General features: G+C 39.0%; 1 long non-coding RNA gene across 1 annotated transcript in view; it reads right to left on the bottom strand.

Moving 5' to 3' along the window:
* LOC130543555 (uncharacterized) overlaps nt 1-22,238 on the bottom strand; it is a 193,495-nt gene extending 171,257 nt beyond the window's left edge. Inside the window, exon 1 of the long non-coding RNA XR_008958994.1 lies at nt 22,131-22,238. This is a non-coding gene — a long non-coding RNA (uncharacterized LOC130543555). The remainder of the gene's footprint in view (nt 1-22,130) is intronic.
* Between the last annotated feature and the right edge of the window lie 739 nt (nt 22,239-22,977).

The following is a 22,977-nucleotide window of genomic DNA, read 5'->3' as shown; positions in this document are numbered from 1 at the left end:
AGGCTGAATGTTCCGAGAGTGTCCCATGTTAGAATTTGCATTATTCATATTCGCATTTATAGTTTGTTCATACCACAGCCCTCTCTGAAAAAGACTTGAGTCACCTTACAGTAAAGTATGTATGTCTGAAAAGTTTAATGATATCAAAGTATAAAATCAAAACTATAGGGAGGAAAAACAGAATGTTTTAAATATAGTAACTTTGATTTATTTATATACGTAAATGCTACGACTTTGGGCTTCCTGATTGCCTGGCCTTTAAAAGAAACAAAAACCCAAAACAAGATAATTCAATTCTGTACTGGGAATTATAGCAGCTCACCCATGTCTACTTCTTTCTTAAAATGATATTTCACATTTTTCTTACAGCTAACCCAGCTATTATATTAACTTCTAGCCAATGGGATATAAGTGGAATTGATAGGTGTAATTCACAACTTTAGTGCAATGGACATGAGATGGGATACAGATGAAATGGCAGGAGCTGGGTGTTCAGGATGGCAGAATCTCTATACCCGGACTGCTGATGTTTAGGCTATTACTTGGCTGAAGCTACTGCAGTTTCGGATCTTTTTGTTTCATTAGCTTAGATTGTATTCTACCAGTACAAAAGTGGATATCTGGGAGTTGAATTCTGTAGTAAAAATAGAAACGCTGAAATAGATGATAGTGCCTTAATGGTCAGGCAACAGGCATTGAGGACAAAGATATTGAAGTCTGTAAAGCTGTTGAGCATTGTCGTGTCATGGTAAACATTTGCTAAAACTACCACCAGTGATAGATGACTGATAATTGGCAACCTTAGCAAAGCCTTATAACAGAGCTTAACTCAGGTGAGAGTTCGTCAGCTTGCAAGCAGATCTCTGCTCAGGGCAGTTCTCTCTTACATACAATCTACAATCCAAATGGAATGAAAGTCGTAATTCAAATGGTTGCAAATATAGCTGCTTTTCTACCACCAAATACATTCAAGCCTTCCTCAGAGCCTAATACAGTATGTCCCCTACTAGATAATGGGGCTACTCTCAAGATAAAGATTGAGGCTGTTGCCTTGTCATTCAAGCCTGTTGCTTTGGATAGCCTCTGGGGAGTCTCCAGCAACATGGGAGGGAGAGGTGTGTTGAACATGGAGACCAGGAAATGAAAGAACAGAATCTTCTGGCTTAAGAGGTATGGAAGATGAGATCTTTGGCAGTGGTTACTGGAATCTGGAACTGACAGGAAACAAGTAGATCAATAGTGTATCAGATTTTAAGGGAATTGTATTGCCAAAGAAACTGCAAGACTGGCCTGTAAAAGCTATCTGAAACTTAAAGTAATCCTCAGTCTCCTAAACTTTCACCAGCAGGCAATGAGATATGCTCACTTCATATGTGGCCATGAAAGATAAAGACAAGAACATGTCCCAGTGAGCCAGCGAGGACAGTACACAGGGGCGTTGCTTCCAGCATTGGGGCTTCCAGCACAAGGGGTCCCTGCACTGCCAGGGCACAGAATCTGCAATTCCTGTCCAAGGGGTTTTGATAGTTGCTATGGACTAGTGACTGCTGTATGTTTATCATCTTTTCTAAATGGGAGTTATTATTGTGGTTATCCACAATAAAATGGTCATAAAGCTCTGTTTATTGTGGTATTGGGGGTGGAAGGTAGGCCTGAAGGTAACTCATCTCTTAATTTGTAGGTCACCAGATCACAGGAGTTAGAGGTAGACTTGTTGGGGGTGGGGGAGAGACTGTAGGCTCTGCAGATTGTGGACTATAATCTGATGGAGAATGTTGCTTGTGTGAGAAGAATACACATGGATATCTGGGTGGCTGAAGGGGCAAATTCTGGCAGACTCTGTCTACCAATATCAATGCCTCCTTTCTCTCTTCTCATTCTCCCTCACAGCCAGGCATGGCCATGAAACTAATTTCTGTCCAATGGGAGGTAAATACAAGTAGGTCAATTCTGTCCTTTATCACTTGGAGCAGTCACTTTGAACCCAAAGATGGAAGCTGTGTGTGGATGATGGCAGAGCCTCTTACCAGCTCTGGACCTCCCATCTGTGGAGTTTTACGCAAAATAGTCATAAACTTCCTCCCATGTAAGCCACTGTTTTGAGATATCTCTGTTATAACAGCTAGGCTAACACACTCTACTTATTAAAAAGGAGAACGTGCACCAGTTTTATGAGAAAAACCTTTATGTTGATCCTGACTGTCATCCCAAAAAGAAATTTCTCAAGCGTAGCCTTACACTGAGTGTCCTGTAGACTCTATCCTTGACAACACTTTATCACAAACCAGAAGCAATTTGCACACGGCTATCCTCTGCTTGCTTTCCTTTTTGAAGTGTTAAAACCAAAAGCATCACTTTGGAGCGCAGCTCAGTGAAAGCAGTTCTTTAAGAGCTTCCACTGGAGCGCTTCAAACATGGAGTCCCCTAGGAGAAGAGCGCAGAACAAACTCAGTTCAATGATAGACCTTACCACCATTCTGGTAGCAGAATAACCAGTACTTCTCAACCTAAGTCATCTGACACCTCATCAATAAACACTAGCAATGACAACTAGGGTCTAGAGTGCATGTATTTGTGTTACTTAGGTGATCTATAGAGTAGATGGGGGTTGACATTTGATCAGGAAACTGGAGAAGCATGTCCGGTGTTCTCTACTGTATTAAATCTTACTATGTCCTCCCTTGAAGGAGACTAAGGAGCTTCTGGCACATCAGAAGTCAGGAGTTTGCTCAGGATAGGCTCAAGCACCGGTACCAAAGCTGCCTTCTGTCGCAGACTTCTCTCCACACAGAAGCATCACACCACTCTGTGGGCCCACAAGCAACATAAGAAGGAGGCCCTATGTTTCTTCCATACTTTCAGAACAGATCTCAGTACCTAGAGCTGTGACACAAAAAGCAAAACAGCTCACTTTGAAGTACGGTCTTTGGTGTTTGGCTACCCAAAGAAGCCTTCAAAAGCCAATCCTCTCTCACTGTCATTTGAAAACAATTTTCCACCCTAGAATTCAGAGTGTATTTTATAGTAAAATAATGTAAAACTTTTTATCCATCTTCTTGATTATCTTAGAAGATTATTGGTTTTTAAGCTGAATTATTTCAACATCAATTAAGAAAAATATAATAGAGGTTCTAGGTAGACATCTGCTCATGGGCACATGTAAGCCTCTAGTTCCATATCATAGTGAGACGCAGCTGATTCAGGCCTGGAATATTGTCAAAACAAATGTTACTAGGATGCCCACTTTACCCAGAAAGCATCTGCAATAATCATGTGGATTTTCAGCCAAACTGCTGAACAGTGGCCTTCTGGGTATGTGAACATGTAGGCATGCTATATGGGGTTATTTGATTTTACACAATTTAAATATGCAGATTAGCTACCTGTGACATTGATTGTAGATTTGGTATAATATCAAGACACATTTTCAGTTGCACGTATAATGTCTGACCATTGGCTTCTTTGGGCCACCGGAAGCTTTAAGGAGATAAACCCAATTCAAGGATTCATCTTAAAACCTTCTGGAGTGGCAGAATATACAAATTGGTTCTCAACCTAAACGATCCAAAACCTCTCCAGTAAATGCCAGCAGCGATGACGAGGGTCTAGGGGGTGTGTACTTTATGTTACTTGAGATGCCTGCGAAGCAGATGAGGTTCAATCAGGATACCAGAGAAATCTCATGATCATAACACCAAGGAGGCTCTTTGCTTCCTATTTGTTGCAAAGGATAAGTGCATCTAAACACTGTTCTCAAATCGTGTTAACTGAAAGAAAGCTAGCTACAAAACTATACACATAGCTTTTATGTGCATGGACATGTGCATGTGTGTGTTTGCATTTGGAAAGTGAAATTGAGGGTAATTTTAATGTTCTTCCTAGTGAATGTTTATATTTTTGAAAAAAAAAAAAAACACACACACATTACTGATACGTTCAGAAAAACACTGTAAGATACACCCCACTCCAATCTGCTAGAATTTTATAACAGAGGGACTGGGCTGACACCTAAACCCACCGGCTTGGCCAGTTTTAGTGCCTTTAAAAGTGTGACAGACAGTAAGTGCTTTGTGATGTGAGGCAACAGGACACATCTAGCAGCTTCCCATGATACATTCTTGCCACCAGCTGTCCCTCAACAACAACAATAACAACAACAATAAAAAGCCCAACTAAGTCTGAATCAATCAAGTCTCAAGATCTAATTGCCAGTTAATAGGAAGGATAAGGATTAGAGAAACAAGTTGAAAGATACTACTAGGAAGCAATCTACCAAATCCAGAATATGGGAGTATTCTACATGACAAAGAATGTGGTTTCTTCAACCGAAGAAAAAAATGACATTAAAAAAGGAGAATAACGTTAGAGTTTATAAGGTACTTAAGAGAGTTAATAATCAAGTGCAATGTGGACCTTGTCTAGAACCTTATTCAAATAAGCCAACTATAAAAAGACATTTTTGAAGAAATTGGGGAAATATGAATATTGAATGGAAATTGGATCTCTATTAAGAAATTAATATGAAATGTGGATTGAGAAAGAAAAAAGTACGAGGAAAGTAACTGTCAATCTACAATTGTATGCCTAATTAAACTATATTTCCACAGAAAGTGTGAGATAAAGATCTTTTCCGTCACATAATCTCCCTATCCCCAAATGCATCATGGCATTAAGGTGAAGATTAAGAGTGTGAGAGAATTAAATATAGCTTCCTTTTACATTAATTGAGATGGTGACATAATTTGGCAGTTTCTGTCCTGATGCAATTCTTGCAGAAGGATTAAAATCCAAGTGCTGTAGCAGTTATCACCAACTGTTGACGTAAACTACAGAATACACTGTCCTTGCACTGATGACTAATGTCCAAAACACCAAAGGGAAATAGCATAGACAGATATGATAATAAAGTAATAAAAGGTGGAAGCAGATTCATGTTATTTTCTTTAAGATGGAAGGAAATATAATTTTAGTTAATATATCAATATAACTGAATTCCAATTATTCCTCAATTAAGATTTTGGACTAAGAGATGTGAACTTGCCTCTGTTGGGAGAACCCTAAGTTGGAGCTCAGCCTTCCCCAATGTGTTGCCTGTTGAAAGGCAAAGATCCCTGGGAAGCAACTAGATGGTTAGCTCCACAATGACAAAGATTATTATGTTGTTCAATGAGGCGTCCCTAGCATCGAGAGCAGAGACAGGCACACAGAAAGTGGTTGATATTTTGGGGTTGAATTTTTAAATGTGTACCACAAATAGGACATAGAAAAAGGTAGATCATGAAAGCCAGCATGTGGCTTCCAGCCATCAATTAGCAAAGAAGATATGGGAGGAGGGGGCGCCTGGGTGGCACAGCGGTTAAGCATCTGCCTTCGGCTCAGGGCGTGATCCCAGCGTTCTGGGATCGAGCCCCACATGAGGCTCCTCCGCTATGAGCCTGCTTCTTTCTCTCCCACTCCCCCTGCTTGTGTTCCCTCTCTCGCTGGCTGTCTCTATCTCTGTCGAATAAATAAATAAATAAATCTTTAAAAAAAAAAAAAAGAAGATATGGGAGGAGAAGCCATGGAGGTTCGTTCCGTGCTTGTGTGTGTAGGCTTACTCTGAAGAGCTTTTAAGATAAAACAAAGAAACAAACAAAACACATGGGAATATGGTAGAGGGAAATGATATAAAAGTGAGGGCTTTATGTATTAATTGACTTGCTAAGTAGAGCCTCTAGGCTGCCATAACAGTATCTTATTCTCCCTTTCAGAGATGAGGTCAAGAACTATAGGAGAAGGTTCTTAGCTCACTCCATTTTCAAGATTTCTTTGTAAGAGGGTGAGGTTCATGTCAGTGAGTGGTAAGACTGCTGTTTTGGCGGAAAAATGGAGATCCAGAGCAGTCCAAGTTGGATAATGAGTATATTGTATATTAACTCAATAACCCAAATAGGAACACCTGTCTCTGTGCTGCAGAAACCTATGTCTTAGCCAGCAGTGCATCCATGGTGATAAAGGAAGGGCATGTTTACATATGTGTTTTGATTAACATCATATGCACATTCAACCTGCGTCTGCAGACTCTTACACCACATCTGTAGTCCATCCTAACCTACTTACTTATATTGGGATCTGTAGATTTCATAGGGAAATCCATAGATAGGGTAGATCTGTTCTTAAAGGGTACCATCATACTCAACAAATTCAACTTGGGAAGCTTGGTATGAAAACTCCTAGGGGATTAGGAGAAAATCTGATTTGGGCACAACTCAGCACCCAAAAAGTCCCATTGTTGGCTTATCCATGATACTTAAGCAATTTTAAAGTTCTCCCAATTTGTGAATCATTTCAAAGATGTTGGAAAATAACTAGCATGGACTTGTTTAACATAAATACTCTTTCCTATTAATGTGAAGGCTTTCGTATAAACATCACGGCCACAACAATGGCTGTAAATGCCATTAATTTTCGTACGTATTTAATAGCTTAGCTTGTGCTAATTTAAAGGGGTAAAGGCCCTTTATAGCTTGGTACAATCCAACTAATCATTCTACCTTGATTCTCCCTAGCATGTGCCAAAAGGAGTTTTTATTTTAATGGGTGTGGGATGAAAAGATGAGCGAAGTGCCCTTCTGCAGTTCTTGGAATGTTTTTGTCATTAAGTTTCCATGAATGTCTTGATTGTACCATCATGTTAATAGTCTGCTCTGAATTAGGAGGAAATTTTATTTCATAACACTTGTCACCAAAGACAAGCACATCTCACCGCCCATCCATAACATGTATAAACATATGAAAAATTAAATCCAGGTGTACAGTTAAACCTGAGATCCTAAAATGGAACAGGTGAGACTGGTAGAGGAAATTTTATAGGGCTTTGATATTCCTACTTTGCAAAGTATAAATAAGAGTCTGTCACTTGACATTTCAGTAAAGAATGGATTATATATAAATTTACAAGTGTGGTCAAGCAACTTTTAATAAGTAAGAATTAAGTTGGGTGAGAGGAAAACACATCCTATCAGACACTAAGACATTACAAAGCTATGGTAATTAGATACATATAAGTGTTCAGGGACAAAATCAAATGGAGAGTTCAGAAGTATATGAAAAAAATATATAGTTTGAGAATAATAGAGAAAATAAATGAGTCAGTTATGTAAGTTATGGTCCCAAATGAAGTGGATTATCAAAAATCTAAAACTATTTATTGATATAGCCGTCCTCAATAATTCTTCACTGTATATTCAGGTGTTATTCAAGGATGAGCTTCCTGAAAATGTGTGTTTATTAGAAGCAATATCAAGAGCGCCAAAAACAATAGCAGCGTACTGGGGGCCAATATAAATTCTTTTGATTAGTGACTTAACTTGGAGACTTAGAATCTTCTGAGTACCTCATAGCAATGAAAACCATGTATCAATCAAGTTGTGATACTGTGAAGAACAAAAGGGGCATTATCAATATGCTGAGAGAACACACATAATTCTGGACCATCCTGGGAAAATCAGTTTATATAGTCACCCTACCCATGGCCATATAATGCCACAGACTTCATATTAATTCTAAAGCCCTTGAGAGCACTATAATTTCCAAAGGTGCCCCAGGGATTCACACTTAAATTTGGGTGAATCCATATTTTCTGTTTTGGCCCAGAGAGTGTGGATATATTTGTTCCAAAATCACATCAATCTTTTTCTTTTCTTTTCTTTCTTTCTTTTTTTTAATCTCCATGCTCCACCATCTTTAAGTTCTCTCAGTTTGGGGTTCTGAACTATAGGAAGCAGGAACTGCAGTACATTTCTCAGGTAGGAAGATGAACTCTTGATCTACTTGTAGCCTTCCCAAAATGACTGCAGGGCCAACATTTTCTGGTTAACTTGGCTAACAAGGTAGTTTAAATTTTCTACATAATGTTATGCAGTTTTATCATTTTTAGGCCCAAATGTTTCAAAGCTGCTAAGATGCCTAGAATATAACAAAGAAGAGAAGGGAGTGGGTGGGGAATTAACATTTCCTAAGCACCTAGAACATGCCAGGCCCTGGATTTGAGGCTTTCTAAAGATTAGTTCATGTCAATCATCCCAGAAGCTCTATGAGATAGGTGCTGTATATTCATTTTTAAGATGGAGATATTAAGCCACAAAGATGGTAGGTAATTTGCCTTAGATAACACAGCTAGTAAGAGCCAGCTAAAGGAACATTTGTCACCTTGTGCTTTCCCACTTTCACCTGAGTTTCTGCATTTCATTATTGGCTTCATCCTACTCAAATGTTCCAAGTGATAACGATGAAACTGTTTTAAGACACAACCATTGGAGGTACTTTTCATTTAATGGAGAGGAAAATGTTACATCTCTTAGCACTGGGAAGGCAGAAACACCACTGTATGGTCATTTAACGGAAAGCAACTATTTAAAGAAAGACCATAAAATTGAGCTTATTTCCCAGACTACTATTGGACCTAAATGGGAGTTTTCTATACCAGCAACAAATTTTCTCTACTGTGGCTTCAGCATATGTTCTGAGTTCTCAGAAATCATCATTTTTCTGTTCACTCTTTAGGGTTTCTGTCACCCTAGTGGTGAGTCCTGCGCTAAAAAACCGACATTCCCCTAGTGTCAGATGTGCTGTTTACATGTGACCACATTGGTCGTTTGATTCTCAGTTTCCTGTGCATCTGGCTGAAGAATGGCCAGATGGAAAGTTGGGGGATGCAGTTGTGCACCATGTCATAGCACACAGTGGTTACAGTATGCTGACTTACATCCCAAACCTTTAAACTGCATTCTAAAGATCATTCCACATTCTGTAACAACTCACCTATGTTGGATGCAGGGTGCCCCTGAGTCAGGCAGATAAATTCCTGTGCCTTTTTTTCTGACAGTTCATCACCTCTGCGTCTCATAGTTTATCTCTACTTTTAATCTACCTCTCCCTCTCCGTCTCTGTCTCTCAATTAGGCCAGATCTCATAAGAGGTATACTGAGCTAACACAAATGTTTATGGTTAAAATCTCTAGAAAATAGGCACATAGTTTATCCAAGTTTTTAGCACAATGCCTCCCCCCCAAAATACTGGAAAATTAGAAAGCAACTTGAGAAAAACTGTTTTGAAAGATGTATAGAATTGACTTTTTGGTGTGGGTATACTTATATTTAAATAACAGGATTATCTATTGTGCTCAGAAATTACAGTAAACAGAATACTTGACAAACAAGGATAATGGAATTGTAGAATAGTATCATTGTTCATTAGAGAAAACAATGACCCTTATGATGCTGTGAGTGTAGAGAATTACATTATCATTTATTCCAAGCACAAGCACGAATATGGAACAAGCTAATGAGTTGAGATGTCATCCGAATTTCCATGGGTTATACTTACAGCTTAGAATTGTAGCTTTATTGAATGGTGCCAAACATTCTTACTCTACAATAGCATTAGTGACAATTCACTTGGGTAATCCTATTTGTTTTCATTCATTTTAATGAGGTAGTTTGGGATGGTAATCTGCAGAGGAAAACTTGGGAACAGGTGACAGCTTGATTTAAAATGCCTCTCGAATTGAAAGGTAGTTAAGAGCTGAACTAAATGTTTAGATGCACGGTGGTTATCCAGTACTATGTACTTTACTCCAAAAACAGTGAGGCTAAAGTACCAATTTTAAGAACCTAGGACTTTATTACCTTTTAAAACTTTCCTGCATGGATGAGTGGATAATAAGGACTAATTTGCTGCATTTTTGTGGCCTGTTTCCACATGTTTGCATTTCCCAATAATGCTTTCTTTATGGAAAAGAGTATGCTAGGCACAACACATTTTTTTTCCATGCAGTGATCATATGTCTATGATTCATTAAATCCTTCAATATATACACACAGTCAATAGTGATGCAGATAGCTAACGGGTATGGATACTTGCCAGGCCTTTAGGTGTCCCAGCTTATAAAAGGGGTTTCTAACATTGAGAACTTCAATTATGTCACTTAAACCCATCAACCTTTTTCCCTTGCCTAATGCTATAAATCTTTCCAATCTCTTATTTCTATAACATCTGATGCCCAGAGTGAAAAGAACCCTTCTGACCATTTTAGTTTTCCATAGAAACTTAGAATGAGAAAATGGGACTTCTGTACATCTTTCTTATCAATTAAAAATGAAGACTTTCCTCATCCCATCTTATGCAAAGGTTAATTCAGCTAGTAAGTAGACATCTCACATCTTTTGCAGTCCAGGATAAGAACTCATACTAAACTCTAGACTTTTAGGCCCAGGGAATAAATTACAATAAGATATTCTTCCCAAAGGGCGCCATTCTCAGATTGGCTCCAGGTACACCTTGCAAGATTGAGTCAAAGTCCAAGTGAGACAGCTGTGAGATTAAGGAAAGGACTCCTATTTTATCAGTCCAGGACCAGTCAGGAGACTAATTACACCAATGGAGAGAATTTAATATAAAGAACACAAAGAATTATCTACTAGGTATTAAATTACTGAACATGCACAAAGGAAACACTGAGTTACTATGGAAATGGGGTACAGTTACCACCTGCAGGGCTGGGGAACAAGAAGAGATGAGAATTATTAAAACCAGAAGCTTGGGGAAAGGCCCTCAGTGGATCCAACACTCAAATGTCGGAGGAGGGAGCACTGCTGTAATGGTACTGGGCCTCAGACCTTAGAAAATGGGCCCTGTGGAGGGTAGAGTCAGATCTCCCATGAGGAGGGGGCAGCTGGCTGCTGCTGGTGTATCTAAGGCCAGCAGCAGGGCCTATGGGGTTGGCTCAGACATCTAAGGGTGCTGCCAACTGAGACAAGACAGTGTCTCTGAGGGGGTGGCATGACACAGGTTCTGCAAGTTTTGGAAAATTGCACACTGGTACCAACTCCTGCTATTGGAATGAACTGCCATGGCCTGGGTAAAGAAGTGTTGCTGGGTGATATGGGGAGGGGAAAAAACAGCCAGCAAATCTGAGCTCAGAGGTAGCAGGAAGGAAGACAAACTTTCTCCTTCTCTAGGCTTATAGTCTCCCTCTAGCCTCCCCTATAGGCAGAGCCTAATAGGGAACTAGCAGCAATAGAGAAGGACATGTGTTTGGCAAGAGACCCAGCATCCCAAAGTGAAGTATAGAAGGATGGGTTTGATGCTGGGAGGCAATAGCTTAATAATGAGAGACAGTAGCTTTACACATTAAAAATATATATACATTGACCAGGAGCAAGAAAACACCAAAACTTCTAAGCGGATTTCTTATGATGAATCTTACACTTGAATTTATATTTCCTCATTCCCCCCCAGGGAATGAGCTTCTTTGGCTAAAAGCATTTATACATTTGGTAAAACTTGGGTCAAGATTTTTCTTTCTAACTGTTGCTCCAGTGGAGTGGAATCAACTAGAGAAGTTCTTTTATAGAGGTTATCTAGATGACTTTTACTTCAGAGAGTTGTTTACCATTGTGAGGAATGGTTTTTTTTAAGTCTATTTTTACTTAAGGAGGAAAAGCAAACCCCTCTTGGGAAATGATTGACCATGGAGCAGAGGCAGCAGTAAAATCCCACCCATCATGCCCTCGCCTGAAATACCTGGTCATCCTTCCTGAGCGTGGAACGGAATCTGCAAGGCACATGTGTGCCCCTTTCCAAATCTCCAGGCTTCCCTATTAGTTTTCTTGCCAGTTTTGAGGTGAGTTCGATAACAGAATGAGAACGCCCACTTGTTTGTTTTATTTTTTTAAGTCTTATTTTGTGAACTTTGGAAACCAATCCATTATTCAATAGATTTTTCTTCTTAAGTATATAGAGATCGGCAGTTAGCTTCTAACAGGAAAGCAGCTCAACAGCCTGGCAGAGACCCAGCATCCCAAAGCAAAGTACAGAAGGATGGGTTTGATGCCGGGAGGCAATAGCTTAATAATGAGAGACAGTAGCTTTACACATTAAAAAATATATATATACATTGACGTGGTGCAAGAAAACACTGAAACTTCTAAGTGGATTTCTTATGATTAATCTTACATTTGAATATATATTTCCTCATTCCCCACCAGGTGAGCTCTTTTGGCTAAGAGCATGACAGGGACTTCAGCTGCTGAAATGAATCTCTGATTCACGTCAAAAACAACCAATCAGCCGCCCCTTGGTTTAAAGAGCACGCTGGCAAATCCCTGGGGGCTAACTTATGTAACAGCCTCTCACAGTAGAAAACATGAAGGCAACACAGAGTGGTATTGTTTCCCAGTGATTCTCCTTGAGAAATTAGTTTGCTATCTGGCAAGAGGAGAGATGTGCAAGTATTCCTAGAATCTACCTGTGTAGTTACTGGTACTGCCACCATGGAAGAAGGCTTCTTTGTGAAGGGCAGGTTTTGGCTTCTGACCTGCAAGAGCGCTAGCTGAGGGCTCCTCAAAGGAACTGGGAAAGAATTACTTAGGTCTCATCTACAGCCCGAATCTGATTTTGAACCAAGTTCCTAAGAGGAAAGTGACAACAGGTTTGTAACTGATGCTTCCTTCAGTAAACTAATTGAAACGGAACACAGGGCAAGATTTGTTGGCATGGAAAATTTCAACCTGAGAATATTTGCAAATTAGAAAAATAACATCAACGAGTGTAAGAGTGACAAAAATAAGGAGGCCAGGCCTGTGTTAACATGACAGTAGGAGCACTATTTTATTTACCTTGGGATGGAGGAGTATTAGACATTGTTTATATCAGCTCTCATACAGTTCATTTCCTCCATACTAGAATTGGTCCAAATTGCATATTTATTCTGGCATAGGCCCTGGGCTCTCCCTTACGTTTGAAGAGTTCAGATTACCAGTCATCCCCAAGAATAAGCCTGGGACAAAGCTGTAGTTTCTAGCATTGAAACAGAGGTCCTCTATATTCCTGTTGTCAAGTAAAACCCCTAGAGAAGTCACAAACACTCTAAGTCTTAGGTCACTCTCCAAGAATGGTGCAAGGTCCCCCAGATTTCATATTCAAAGGGGCACCAGTGGATCCCTCACCTAGCCCCAAGCTAGACAGAGAGGGGCTTTGTGAGACTTTCTCCTAGGAGTACGGAGGTGGTTTGAATTCTATTAACAACCTGGACGGAGCTAGCCAGACCAATACAGTTATAACCATTGAAGTTCTGAGGGCCTGTCTGAGACCAAATGCATTAATAAACGAAGAAACCTGTAAGTAACCTTCCCACCAACATTAACCACACCAAAAGCGAGCTAAACCCAGGCTTCTCATAATTGGTTCTTGTTCCGACACAAGGGTGAGAAGAGCCATTTGCTGTGGCCAACGGTTACTGTCGCTCTCCTCTGTAGAAAGCCACTGTCTTCGAAGAGCTTACTAAGGGTCTCCACTAAAGAACAAAAAAACATGGGTAAGACTGGTTTCCTCTCAAGTTATGACTCAACTTTGGTCACCGCACTTCCACTTCGGCCTATTAACATTCGGTGGCCAGAATGTCACTCTTCTTAATTGGCTGCTCTAGCAAACAACAGCCTCGCTGCTTCTCAGTCATATAGAAAGCCACAAGAATATTTCCTTTTGACTCCCTTCTCTCCACATCAGACCCACAAGTCAAGCTATTGCTGAGATCTATCTTCTCACAATCTACTAGAAAGTGGCCTGCCTTGACTTGCTTACCCTGCTAAAAAGAGAGGCAAGAAATAAACAGCTTAATGTGAATTGTATAAATAAAAGGCACTGGTAATTGAGCCTGCCCATGGTATATGGGAATGCAGGAAAGCATTCTGCTTCATCTTGGCTCAGATAGTGAGAACAGTGCCTTCCTCCTCAGCACCAGGGGAGGCAACGTGAACCCGAGCAAAATCATATGGCGGGATCCTCATGACCACTCAGGGACTCCTGGACTTGGGGGGAGGGTCAGAGAAGAAAAAAGCTATTGTTTTCTTTTCTCTATCTTTCTTGGAGATCAGAAGACAAAAGTAGGTTCTGAAGATCCACTCTTTGCAGATAATCTCCTTTGCGCTCATGCACATGTTAAGACTTTCATAATGTTACTTGACTTTGAAATTTTATTACTGCTATTATTAATATTATTTATGATTATATTAATAAAAATTAACCAGTAAGATTTATTGGGGCCAAGAACTATAATAAGCATATTAAATATTTTCTTTGTTGAACTTCACAACTACCAGATGAATTAAATACTAATATTAACCACAATTAAAATTTAAGAACTTGAGACATGAAGAGGTAAACTTGTTAGAGACCATGTTGCCAAAGAATGGCAGGGCGAGGGTTCAGCCCTACGTCAATGCCCCTCATTTTAGGTCAGTCTTCCCACCTTTAAAACAATCAACTGTTCAAATTCTCAGCAAACGCAAATGCTTAGCTTGAAGAGCCAAACAAGAGTAATTGTTACAAATGCCACTGCTTGGTTTCTCAGACGGTACATCTCAGGGTTATTAAATTTAATCCCTTGTCCCTTTGCTCCAGTAGCTTCTTTGCCCCTTGGGAAGTGTCCCTCCCATTTCTGGCCCCATTTCTTCATAATTCTTCACCCCAACCCCATCCTCACCTAGGCTGTCTGGAATCTAAGCTTTAAGTTGTAACTCAACTTCCACCTCTCCCAAAAAGGCTTCTCCGACTACTGTAGCTCCCCCCTCTGAATTCCTAGAAAAATTAATATTTATACTACTTCATATTTATGTTTTAGCTTTTACTGTTAGTTCTATTTGAGAACAGTCCATCTTCAGGCTGAATTCATTGATTATTTATAATCCTTGAAGGCAAGGGCCGTGTATTAAGAGATTTTTATATCTACACACACCAACTTCAATAAATGACCACTGAGAGCTGGATTAGAAAGCCCGCTGCAGCCTGGAATTTGAAACAGGCTGGGCTGGTAGAAAAAGAAACTAGCCTGTCTTCTTAGAGCTCTTACTACTGTAGAACACATTTAAGAATAAAGTCTAAGGAGCCTTTTGGGGCAGAAAACAATTCTCTGACCCCTCAATTCCTGGCCTCCCATGTTCCAACTTCTCTCATATGCTCTGTTCAGACTCCTAAATTTTGAACTAAAAGTATGTAGAGCGTCAGACCCTGAAAAACAACACCAACTTTTACTTACCAGTTTCACTTAACTTCACACCTGTGGTTTTGAAGGTGTCAAATTTCCTCTGAAGTCTTTCTGCAAAGCTTTATTTTTCCCTCATTTTCCCACCATGCCAGTCATCCCTGTCAACAGTGACAATCTCTTTGTCAAACAGAAGTCACTTGGGCTATCAGTTTTCATCAGCACTTGGGTTGGGATAATCTTTGCTTCCTTCAAAACTGTTTTCCTTCTAGGAATTAGTGGTTCCTTTTTATTTAGCATTTCTGAAACTTCTCTAACTAAAGCCCCCTGCCCAGATGATTTCTCAGTTTCCTGAAAATCTTCAGCTAAAAAGATTCGGTAAAACTTCATCATCTATAATTTGAAATAAGCAAAAATTTGGTATATTACTTTTTTTTTCTCCTCCAAACTATACATGGCACCCCAGGGAGTTTAATATGTCCTAGAAAGTGGTATCTCCCCTGGAATAACTGGTTCAAATTGCTTTTCATTTTTGATAAGATCTACTTCTTTACCCCTTCCATTTCCTATCCAGAGCCCATCCTTTGATGACTTGAGCTAAGTGAAAAAACTTTTGCCAACCTTAGAATCCTGTCATCTGTTTTCATTCGGACTGTTAAATTCACTAACCTAAAGAAAGCCATAGATAGTAAATGTAACTATGCAAAAGGGACCCCTTCATCCAGTTTGCGTGAGTGCTAATTTCAGGGACAAGCAAACAAATAATTAACATCCAAACCTGTCTACCTCAGTTCTCCCACAACCATGTCTCCATTTTCAATGCACCAATTCTTTGTCCTCAAACTCAACATTGTAAGGAGGCTGAGTTTCAGGAAGGGATAAATAGCTCTTCATTTTCCCATGAAGTTGAAGTGAACCCTGAGCTTACTGTCTCCCAACACCTGCTCACTCTTCCTGGCACTGTTCACCCATTCCCTTTCTGTTCTCATTTCCTACTCATTCACTGAGAATGAGCTGTTGGAACAGAATTATCTCCACAAGAAGAGAAAGCACTAGTTAAGAAGTGACAATGATGATACCACGCAGTTGACTTAGGACAATCCAATGAAACTCTACAAGCAGGTCCCTCTTTCCCGGGTGGTTCAGTCTTCACCTGACCAAAATGAACACAAAAGAACCAAATAATTGGAGTAGTCAGATGTGTGGGCCAGGATATTCTTATTGACCAGGTACCTGGGATATCCATGTTAAGGTATAAAGAGAGCAATTCATCTTAAAGCAAACTGTTAGAAATACTATCTTTATTATGCAAGTGGAAGTTCTATCTTCCTTTCTTAAGAAGATGTGGTCCATATACACAATGGAATATTACTCAGCTATCAAAAAGAACGACTTCTCAACATTTGCTGCAACATGGACGGCACTGGAGGAGATAATGCTAAGTGAAATAAGTCAAGCAGAGAAAGACAATTATCATATGGTTTCTCTCATCTATGGAACATAAGAAGTAGGAAGATCGGTAGGAGAAGAAAGGGATAAAGAAAGGGGGGGTAATCAGAAGGGGGAATGAAGCATGAGAGACTATGGACTCTGAGAAAAAAACTGAGGGCTTCAGAGGGGGGGAGGGTGGGGGAATGGGATAGGCTGGTGATGGGTAGTAAGGAGGGCACATATTGCATGGTGCACTGGGTGTTACATGCAACTAATGAATCATGGAACTTTACATTAAAAACCAGGGATGTACTGTATGGTGACTAACATAATATAATAAAAAAATATTATTATTTAAAAAAAGTTTGAAATCAAAAACTGACAAAAATTAAAGATTTGCTAATACTAAAATATACTGTTTGCCATAATATCCTCTGCGGGTTTTATTTTATTCAAAGTAAAGCCACAAATAATATAAAATATTCAATTATAGGGGAAAAAATAAAGCACAGTACAATCACTTCCAAGAGTCAGAAGATACATGTTCAAGTCCTGATTCAATAAGACAGTAGCCGTGGAATCTTGGGTAAATTATTTAGCCTCCCTAGATACCAGTTTTCTCAAACGTAAAACACAAATTTGCCCCATCTATCCCATGGGGATGCTGTGAGAATTACTGAACTAATACATAGAAATACTTTATAAACTTTAAAGCTCTACACGTAGATAAACTCTACATAATATTACCATTCTGTTTTTAATTTCCCATTAATAATTCTTGATTTCCTGCCATTTCTCAAGTCCTTTCTTTTAATATACTAATGATCCTTTTCTGGAATACTGAAAAATTTCTCGTTTATAGTTTGAACTCCACTTCTAATCCCTTGCAAGACAAATGCCCCCCAAACCCAGCTCTTTTTTAAACTACTTCTGGATAAATATTCAGGCATTCTGGTCTTTTGATTTTTTTTTAAATAACTGAGGATCTGGTTTTCTTGTGAGAATTTTTAAAAACATTCTGGGTCCACAAGAAAGAGGTTGCAATCTCTTTAAACCGGATTCAGAGAATATAGGGGCTCTCAGTAACAATTTGTGTTACATTGTTACAATGTCACTATCTGCAGATCTCAAGAAACATTATAAACACTGTCACCTCGACTGTTGCTTCTATATGATTATACCAGATTTGAGAGTTAAAATATTTGGACATAAGTAGTTGGCAAAAGCCATACATGAAATCCTGTTATCACATTCAATGGCACAAAATAAATGGAAGAATGATGATGCTTTGGCTAGAAGAGGAAGAAAGACTTTAACTTGGAAAAGCAAACTCAGAGGGACAGGATGCTGTCACTGAACTCATCACTCTCATCTGATGACATCTGAAAAACTTAAAACTTGTACGGTACGTTTTTCTCACCTTTTACTGGCATATCAGTTTAATAGAGCAACTTTTCTTGAATCAGCAAGAATATCATGCTGTCATCTCAAAATGAACATTAATTATCTCCCAGAAATATTTAATACAATGATTAGGACTAAGGAAAGACTCACCTAAGCCTGATATAGACAGTTTGTATGACTCAGTCAAAGCATTTAATTTTGTAAAAAGAAAAAAAAAATCCAGACAACATAACCAAAAGATTAACTGCTTCCTAAAACTCTTCAATTGATGATTGTGGCATCATGTAGATACCGTTCCATTTAGAACTGACCCCATGATAAAACCATAAATCAACTCTGGCCTTAGTACTTATTAGCAATGATGACTCATTGTTCCCTAGTTGACGTTAAACTTTTTAAAGGGGTGGAAACATTGTTAACCAGACCTTTAAAGAACTCACATAGAGAAGATTTGGAGTAGGCAAAGGTTCAGAAAGCGAGATGAATTAATTTAGGGGAAAAGCTGGGGGTTTGAAAATGCCAACTAAAAGCTTTTCTTGTAAATTGAATTGTCATTTCAAATGTAAAAGCATTGGGCTTTAATTAGGTATACAAAGCTGTCCTGAATAGATGAGAATTTTAATGACGATGTATTGCCTGATAAGCCAACTACTCAAGCAAGATGTACAGAAATATCAAGTCATTTTCTTGCTATAGAGCACATGAAATATTATCTACAGATAATTGTTCTGCCATGAGCAGAGAAAAGCAGAAAAATTTTCATAAAGTACAAATCAACAGGTAAAAACCACGTTTCTTTTTGTTAGACAAGGAAGAAACTACTCTGTAAAGTATGGCAAGAAAAGAGAATTACTATAGGAGGAAACAGTGGTTTAGACCCTTGAATTATATGGGCAAACCTGAGAGAGACTGCAGGTTCACTTCTAGACCACCACAATACAGTGACTATTGCAGTACAGTGAGTCAAATGAATTTTTTGGCTTCCTAGGACATGTAAAAGTTATGTTTACATTATACTGTAGTCTATTAAGTGTGTGATAGTGTATGTCTAAAAGATGTATTTTGCTTAATTAAAAACACTTTATTGCTAAAACTGCTAATCATCATCTTTGCTTTCAGCAAGTTGTAATCATTTTGCTGATGAAGGGTCTTGACTTAATGTTGATGGCTGCTGACTATTCAGGGTGGTCACTGCTGAAGGTTGGAGTGGTTGTGGCAATTTAAAAAAATAAGACAACAATGAAGTTGCCACATTGATTGACTCTTTCATGAATGATTTCTCTGAAGCATGCAGTGCTGTTTGATAGCATTTACCCATAGTGGAACTTCTTTCAAAATTGGACTCAAACCTCTCAAACCCTGATGGTGCTTTATCAACTAAGTTTATGTGACAGTATAAGTCCTTTGTTGCCATTTCAACAGTCTCCACAGCATCTTCACCAGGACTGGATTCCATCTCAGGAAATCACTTTCTTTGCTCATCCATCAGAAGCAACTTTTCATCAGCTCAAGTTTTCTCATGAGATTGCAGCGGTTCAGTCCCATCTGCAGGCGCCAGCTCTAATTCTAGATCTCTTGCTATTTCTACCACATCTGTAGTTATTTCCTTCACTGGAGTCTTGAACCCCTCCGAGTAATCCATGAGGGTTAGAACCAGCTTCTTCCAAACTCCTGTGAATACTAATATTTTGACCTCTTCCCATGAATCACAAATGTTCTTATTGACATTTAGAATGGTAAAAAAAAAAAAAATGGTAAAATATTTCTAGAAGGTTTTTCAGTTTACTTCGCCCAGATCCATCAGAGGAATCACTCTCTATGGCAGCAATGGCCTTACAAAATGTATTTCTTAAATAATAAGGCCTGAAAGTCAAAATTACTTGATCCAAGGGCTGCAGAATGCATGCTATGTTTGTAGGCATGAAAACATAAATCCTGCTATATATCTCCATTAGAACTCTTAGGAGACTAGGTACATCGTCAATGAATAGTAGTATTTTGAAAGGAATCTTTTTTTTTTTCTTTTTCTTTTTCTTTTTTCTTTTCTTTTTTTTTTTTTTTTGCTGAGCAGTAGGTCTCAATCAGGGCCTCAAAATATTCCACAAACCATGATGTAAACAGCTGCAATGTCACATAGGCTTTGTTGTTCCATTTCTGATGCATGGGTAGTGTAGATTTAGTATAATTCTTAAGGGGCCTAGGATTTTTAGAATGGTAAGGGGGCATTAGCTTCAACTTAAAGTCACCAGCTGCATTAGTCCCTAATAGGAGAGTCAGCCTATCCTTTGAAGCTTTGGACTAGGCATTGACTTCTCCTCTCTAGCTATAAAAGTCCTAGATGGTATCTTATTTCAATATAAGGCTGTTTCATCTACATTGAAAATCTGATGTTTAGTGTAACCGCCTTCATGAATTATCTGAGCTCGATCTTCTGGCTAACTTGCTGCAGCTTCTCCATCAGCACCTGCTGCTTCACCTTGCTCTTTCCTGTTATGGAGACAGTTTCTTTCCCCAAACCTCATGAACCAACCTTTACTAGCTTCAAACTTTTCTTCTGTAGCTTCCTCATCTCTCTCAGCCTTGACAGAGTTAGGACGCTGCTCTGCATTAGGCTTTGGCATAAGGGAATGCTGTGGCTGGTTTGATCTTCTATCCAGATCACTAAAAGTGTCTCCATATCAGCAATAAGGACGTTTTACTTAGCATTTGTGTGTTAACTGAAGTAGCATTTTTAATTTCCTTCAAGAACTTTTCCTTTGCATTCCTAATTTGGCTAAATGTTTGGCACAAGAGGCCTAGCTTTTGGCCTATCTCAGCTTTCAACATGCCTTCTTCACTAAGCCTAATGATCTTTAGCTTTTGATTTTAAGTGAGAGACTGACTTTTGATCACTTAGAGACCACTGTAGGGTTATTAATTGGTCTAATTTCAATATTGTTGTGTCTCATGGAATAGGGAGGCCAATGGAGAGTGAGAGAAATGGGGGAATGGCCAGTGAGTGGAGCAGTCAGAACACACACATTTATGTTTGCCATCATATACGGCCACAATTTGTGGCTCCCCAAACAATTATAATAACATCAAAGGTCACTGACCCCAGATCTCCATAACAAATATAATATAAATGAAAAAGTTGAAAAATTATGAGGATTACCAGAATGAGACCCCAAACTAGTAAACACTGTTGGAAGAAACGGCACCAATAGACTTGCTTGATGCAGCTTTGCCACAAACCTTCAATTTGTAAAAAAAAAAAAAAAAAAAAAAAAAAACACCAAAAAACCAAAAACCCATGGTATCTGAGAAGTACAATAAAGCAAAGCATAATAAAATGAGGTATGCCTGTATGCTGATTGTGCAAACCAGATCTCACCTCCCCTGGCTTTCATGCATCTTGACCAAAGAAAAGAGAGGTCAATGATCCACTTTTAAAAGTAAAAATAAATGGGTGGAGTACACCTTTTATTGAAAGCATTCCTAAAGGCATGTGAATAATCCTTTATACATTTTAATTAGTTTGAATTAGAAAACATATCCTTCGTGGCCAATTATTTCTGACTCAGTTGTTTACTTACTTACTATGAGAATGACCTGCGGAGTCTTGGCTGAGCCAAGATGGATATTCTGCAAAGCTCTGCCTTATACATGAGCGTTAGGGCACCTCATGATGAAGTGTTCTTTCTGAGACAGCATAATGACATCTAGATATATAGTTCAATACAGAGGAGAGCATTTTGAGTAATTATACATTACCTAAATGATCATTTAATATCTACGTAACTTAATTTTTTCTTCCTGTAAGCATTACTCATAAGGTGTTAATTCTCACATCATCTTTGAGAGGAAGGTCAGTATTATTAGTCATTGAGACTAAAGTTAACTTCACTGATTCCTCTTTAAAAATACAATGCTGAAAAAGTGAAGACACCAGAGGTCACGATAGTAGCAAGTAAGTCATTTAAGACTTCTTGGTTCTCCTTTATTTAGAGATGAGAAGGAAGAAAAAAAATGAATAGGAAGAATCTAGAAAAGATGAAGGTCTAATTGAGACAAAACAGGATAAGAAAACATTGAAAAAATTCATGGATTTGCTTCAGTGGGAAGTAAAATCTATAAGTTCTGATGGTGCTCTGAATCTTTGATTCTGATTTGTGATTTGGGTTGGGTTAGTCCCTGAAGGAAAATACTTTTAGAAGAATTCAGGATATTACTCCAACTCTGATTTCCTAAAAATAAAAAGTCTTTCTTTTCTACTATTAGAAGCTTAGAATACCTGGATACGTGGGATTATTCATTTCAGAGGCTGTTCTTCCTAGAAGTCAAAACAAAGGATGAGGATCTCCACGGTGGGCTGGAACCTGCAGTGACTCCCATCCTTCTCTCCACTTAGCCAAACCTGAGGATACAAAACACTCCCATCAGTATCAGAGGTTTCTCATGGCCCAGGGTGTCCACATGGGAGTATGGGGGGAAGGGTTTAGCCTGGCTGAGATGAGTGGCAGCATTTAAGCTGGACAGATACCATTCCAGCGTCTACACAGGAAAAAATGAGAGAATGTAGCAATCACTGAGTTCCCTTCATGATGGTCAACTGACCCGGTTCAGAAGAGGCCCCATTCTGCCCCATACTAATGAGATCAGCCTATCAGTTCAGAAATAGTCCCTCTCCTTTCAGTCACCACTGTGGGCATGCTCCCAAGACACCAGCATTAGAGCACAAGGGAGTTGATACATAAATGGCTCACCAAGCACAGGAGCTCAGAGGTGAGCCTTAGAGCCCTTCTGAGAGATGAGGGGAAGAGAGGGTGATAACTTGTTTGGGGTGGAGGTTTGGTCTCCGAGATCACTTGAACACACCAGGAGCACCTTAACCTGACTGACTAATAATAGAAGCACCAAGAAAGAGCATCATGAGGCCAGGTTCCACTTGTGTTTTCTAGGACTCACTTATTGAGTCTCATTATGTAGTTTTACCAATATAGAGATTACTGTATTTTTAAGAAATAGATATAATGCACATACCACAAAATGTACCCTTTAGAAGTGTACAATTAAGCAGGTTTTAAAAGTATATTCACAAAGTTATGTAGCAACAAGCATTATGTATTTCCACAACGTTT

Source organism: Ursus arctos, unplaced genomic scaffold, assembly GCF_023065955.2.
Source record: "Ursus arctos isolate Adak ecotype North America unplaced genomic scaffold, UrsArc2.0 scaffold_13, whole genome shotgun sequence".
NCBI classification, from domain to species: Eukaryota; Metazoa; Chordata; class Mammalia; order Carnivora; family Ursidae; genus Ursus; species Ursus arctos.
The sequence above is the reverse complement of the archived record's forward strand: the minus strand, read 5'-3'. Positions and strand labels throughout refer to the sequence as shown.